Source organism: Mobula hypostoma, chromosome 4 (assembly GCF_963921235.1).
Source record: "Mobula hypostoma chromosome 4, sMobHyp1.1, whole genome shotgun sequence".
Classification (NCBI taxonomy): Eukaryota; Metazoa; Chordata; class Chondrichthyes; order Myliobatiformes; family Myliobatidae; genus Mobula; species Mobula hypostoma.
In genome coordinates this window covers 3,938,578-3,944,577 of record NC_086100.1, presented here as the reverse complement: position 1 = coordinate 3,944,577, position 6,000 = coordinate 3,938,578, and positions in this window count along the sequence as shown.

The following is a 6,000-nucleotide window of genomic DNA, read 5'->3' as shown; positions in this document are numbered from 1 at the left end:
ACTTCTAGATCACAGGAATCTCTTATGGGGAAAAAGGAACGCGTTTCACGGGAACTGAGGAGGGTACATTTTCTTTGCAGCAGTATTAGGCCAGAAGACCAGAAGACATTCGAGCAGAATTGGGCCTTCTAGACCATCGAGTCTGCTCCGCCGCTCAATCATGGCTTATCCCTTTATTCTCTCAGTATTGTCAGATCGACTGGAAAGGAGTTAAACTAATTTGGCATGGAGTCGGGGTGGAACTAGACTGAACGGGCTGAGGATGTGGCAGATGGTACACAACTAGTTTCTTTGAGCAGTGAGACTATCAGGAAGGACAGGCATATCATACACTGAAGACATGCTATGGATAATGCACATCGAAAGCAACATATATGCTGGAGTGCTGGAGCATCCACGGAGTAAGAAACAGTCCCCATTTTAGGCAGAGCTACTTCGGCAGGACAGGAAACCAACGGAGATTCGCCAGACGGACGGAAACACGATAGGGCAAAATTGCAGAGTCAGTGGGATGTTGCAAACATGGGGACAAAATCGAATCGTGAAAATAATACACAATTTGGGTTGTTACGTTTAAATACACGCTTCAAACGGAATAATGTAGATGATCTTCTGCGGCATAGTAGGTGAGTCATCCTGGTCAGTGGGTTCATCGGACATTGCAAAGAGTCCTCTGATTAGGTAATGGTTAAATACGTGGCCTTCAGAGGACCACACTCTTGTCGTGATTTGAAAGTTTGAGCTCCTCAGTGACCTGGAGAGAAGCGTTGGCACGTGTCAGATCTCTATGATTTGGCTCTTGGTCGGGTTACCCATGTCATGCAGATCAAATGGTAGAGGCCATACAAAGAGTGGGCCACCGGTACTCCAGTTTCAGGTTTTCAGCTCAGGGCTAGCAACCCACAGTGGTAAAATTAAATGTTATGGTTAAAACAAACATGACCATTCCACATCTGAAAACTACTCATTCCTGTGTCCACCTGGGACTTGCATGACTGACAGTAGTGAAATCTGAAAGTATGTTATTGACATGAGCAAGGAAGCCCTAAATACCGTCAAAGTGAAAGGCCAGAAAAGTAAGGAGAATTAAGTAAGTAAATTGGCGGGTTGCTCGGTTCGTTGCGGAAGTCAATTCGGTGCTTTATCTCTGAATAAATAAATGAATTATAACCATTATTCTGATGTAATACCACATGTTTTCTCCCATTGCCCCTTCCACATTTTTCAACTGGGAATCTGATGAATAATCTTGCTCACCAGATATATTAAACTGTCACAATTTATTTCAAAACACACTATCAGGGTAATGAATCAGAGGACATTGCCATCGTTACTAGTGGTGGCACATTGAAGACCACAATAAAATGCAGATAAATGTCTATGCGGCCCTTTAAGTCTGCTCTGTCATTCCATCATGGCCTCCTGATGTCCATTCACCCGCCGGCTGCCTGCAACGTTGACGTTCTTGCTAATCAATAATCTATCACCCTGCACCCAGAATATAACCAATGACCTGGCCTCCACAGCCGAGTGAAAAGAAATTTAGAATCTCTTTATAATCAAGCGAAAAAAATTCCTTTTTAGACTTTTTTACAAGGAACATTACTCTATTCTTCAGTCATGGAACCATCCACGATAGGAAACATCCACTTTATATCCATGGGGGAAGTTCCAGAGGATTGGATGGTGGCAGATGTTGTTCCCTTATTCAAGAAATGAAGTAGAGAAAGCCCGGAAAATTATAAGCCAGTGATTCTTAACTCGGTGGCTGGTATGTAGATGGAAAAGATCCTGAGAGGCACGATTTATGAACTTTTAAAGAGACATAATACGATTAAGAATAGACAGCATGGCTTTGTCAAAGGCACGTCATGCCTTAGGAGACTTTTTTTTTGAGGATGTGACTAAACACATTTCTGACGGTAGTTCAGTAGATAGAGTAAATTTTGATTTCAGCTGGGCAGTTGATAAAGCACCCAATGCAAGGCTTATTGAGAAAGTAAGGGCGCATGGGATGAAAAGGGATCCCATTGCTTTGTAGATCCAGAATTGGCTTACACACAGAAGGAGAAGAGTGGTTGTAGACGGGTCATCTTCTGCATGGAATTGGTTAACCATTGGTGTGACTCAGGAATAGAAACAGAGAAACATAGAAAATAGGTGCAGGAGTAGGCCATTCGGCCCTTCGAGCCTGCACCGCCATTTATTATGATCATGGCTTATCATCCAACTCAGAACCCTGCCCCAGCCTTCCCTCCATACCCCCTGATCCCCGTACCCAAAAGGGCCAACTCCCTCTTAAATATAGCCAATGAACCGGCCTCAACTGTTTCCTGTGGCAGAGAATTCCACAGATTCACCACTCTCTGTGTGAAGAAGTTTTTCCTAATCTCGGTCCTAAAAGGCTTCCCCTCTATCCTCAAACTGTGACCCCTCGTTCTGGACTTCCCCAACATCGGGAACAATCTTCCTGCATCTAGCCTGTCCAATCCCTTTAGGATCTTATACATTTCAATCAGATCCTCCCTCAATCTTCTAAATTCCAACGAGTACAAGCCCAGTTCATCCAGTCTTTCTTCATATTAAAGTCCTGCCATCCCAGGAATCAATCTGGTGAACATTCTTTGTACTCCCTCTATGGCAAAGATGTCTTTCCTCAGATTAGGGGACCAAAACTGCACACAATACTCCAGGTGTGGTCTCACCAAGGCCTTGTACAGCTGCAGTAGTACCTCCCTGCTCCTGTACTCGAATCCTCTCGCTATAAATGCCAGCATACCATTCGCCTTTTTCACCGCCTGCTGTACCTGCATGCCCACTTTCAATGACTGGTGTATAATGACACCCAGGTCTCGTTGCACCTCCCCTTTTCCTAATCGGCCACCATTCAGATAATAATCTGTTTTCCTATTTTTGCCACCAAAGTGGATAACTTCACATTTATCCACATTAAATTGCATCTGCCATGAATTTGCCCACTCACCCAACCTATCCATGTCACCCTGCATCCTCTTAGCATCCTCCTCACAGGTAACACTGCCGCCCAGCTTCGTGTCATCTGCAAACTTGGAGATGGTGCATTTAATTCCCGCATCCAAGTCATTAATATATATTGTAAACAACTGGGGTCCCAGCACTGAGCCTTGCGGTACCCCACTAGTCACTGCCTGCCATTCTGAAAATGTCCCGTTTATTCCCACTCTTTGCTTCCTGTCTCCCAACCAATTCTCTATCCAAATCAATACCATACCACCAATACCGTGTGCTTTAAGTTTGCACACTAATCTCCTGTGTGGGACCTTGTCAAAAGCCTTTTGAAAATCCAAATATACCATATCCGCTGGTTCTCCCCTATCCACTCTACTAGTTACATCCTCAAAAAATTCTATGAGATTCGTCAGACATGATTTTCCTTTCACAAATCCATGCTGACTTTGTCCGATGATTTCACCGCTTTCCAAATGTGCTGTTATCACATCTTTGATAACTGACTCCAGCAGTTTCCCCACCACCGACGTTAGGCTAACCGGTCTATAATTCCCCGGTTTCTCTCTCCCTCCTTTATTAAAAGGTGGGGTTACATTAGCCACCCTCCAATCCTCAGGAACTAGTCCAGAATCTAACGAGTTTTGAAAAATTATCATTAATGCATCCACTATTTCTTGGCCTACCTCCTTAAGCACTCTAGGATGCAGACCATCTGGCCCTGAGGATTTATCTGCCTTTAATCCCTTCAATTTACCTAACACCACTTCCCTACTAACATGTATTTCGCTTAGTTCCTTCATCTCACTGGACCCTCTGTCCCCTACTATTTCTGGAAGATTATTTATGTCCTCCTTAGTGAAGACAGAACCAAAGTAATTATTCAATTGTTCTGCCATGTCCTTGCTCCCCATAATCAATTCACCTGTTTCTGTCTGCAGGAGACCTACATTTGTCTTTACCAGTCTTTTCCTTTTTACATATCTATAAAAGCTTTTACAGTCAGTTTTTATGTTCCTTGCCAGTTTTCTCTCATAATCTTTTTCCCCTTCCTAATTAAGCCCTTTGTCCTCCTCTGCTGAACTCTGAATTTCTCCCAGTCCTCAGGTGAGCCACTTTTTCGGGCTAATTTGTATGCTTCTTCTTTGGAATTGATACTATCCCTAATTTCTTTTGTCAGCCACCGGTGCACTACCTTCCTTGATTTATTCTTTTGCCAAACTGGGATGAACAATTGTTGTAGTTCATCCATGCAATCTTTAAATGCTTGCCATTGCATATCCACCGTCAATCCGTTAAGTGTCATTTGCCAGTCTATCTGTTCTGGGACCTATTATCTTCGTGGTTTTTTATAAGTGGCCTGGATGAGGAAGCGAAGCGATGGGTTAGTAAAGTTGCTGATGACACAAAGTGTGGTGCGGTTCTGGATAGTGTGGAGGGATGTCAGTGGTTACAGCGTGACATCGATACAATGCAAAACTGGGCTGCAGTGTCAGATGGGGTTCAACCCAGGTAAGTGTGATGTGTTTCATTTTCGTAGGTCAAATATGATGGCAGAATATAATAATAATGGTAGACTCTTGGCCGTGTGGAGATTCAGAGGGATCTTGGAATCCGAGTCCATAGGACACTCAAAGGGGATGCGCATGTTGAATCTGTGGTTAAGAGAGATTGCATTGACCTGCATCAACCGTGCGATTGAGCTTAAGAGCCGAGAGGTAATGTTACAGCTATCGACCCTGGTCAGACCCCACCTGGAGTACTGTGCTCAATTATGGGCACCTCACTGCATGAAGCATGTGGAACCTATAGAAAGGGTGCAGAGCAGATTTACAAATATGTTGCCGGGATTGGTGAGCATGCCTCCCCAGAATAGATTGAGTGCACTTGGCCTTTTCTCTTTGGAGCGACGGAGAAAGAGAGGTGACTTGATAGAGGTGTATGAGATGATATGTGAGCACGTGACCAAGTGGTTAAGGCATTGGACGGGCTACCTAAAGGTCGTGAGTTCGAGCCCCAGCCGAGGGAACGTGTTGTGTCCTTGAGCAAGGCACTTAAATCACACATTGCTCTGCGACGACACCGATGCCAAGCTGTATGGATCCTAATGCCCTTCCCTTGGACTACATCGGTGTCGTGGAGAGGGGAAACATGCAGCATGGGCAACTGCCGGTCTTCCATACAACGTTGCCCAGGCCTGCGCCCTACAGAGTGAAGACTTTCCAGGCGCAGATCCATGGTCTCGCAAGACAAACGGATGCCTTTATTTATAAGATGATGAGAGGCATTGATCGTGCGTATAGTCAGAGGCTTTCTCCAGGGCTGAAATGGCTAGCACGAGAGGGCACAGCTTTAAGGTGCTTGGAAGTATGTACAGAGGAGGTGTCAGGGGTATTTTTTTTTTTACGCAGAGTGTGGTCAGTGCATGGCACGGGCAGCTGCCGATGATGGTAGACGCGTTTACGATAGGGTCTTTTAAGAGACTCCTGGATAGGTGTATGACGCTTAGAGAAACAGAGGGCTATGGATAACCCGAGGTAATTTCTAAAGTAACTACATGTTCGGCATTGCATTGTGCGCCGAATGACCTGTATCGTGCCGTCGTTTTTCTATGTAACTATGTTTGTATGTTTCATTCTACCTAGCCCTTTCAATATCCAGATTCTTATCCCTTCATTCGTCTGAACTTCAACTAGTACAGGCGGAGAGCTTTCAAGCTCAAGTCATGTGTTAACCATTTTGGTCCCGAGATCATAACCGTGAAACCTCTCCGGATATTCCCCAATTGCAGAATGTTCTTCTTTACTTATGACGATCTGAACAGCTCACTGTTCTCCACGTGTGTTTCTACCAATGCCATATAAAGTCTTGCCAGCTTATCAGCGTTTATGCTCTGGAAATGAATGTTAATATTACATTTGCCTTCCGACTACCAAATCAATCTGCAGCCTAACCTTTGGAAAACGCTACACGTGGACTCCCAAGTCGCTTTATTTGTTTAAAAAACACAGACCA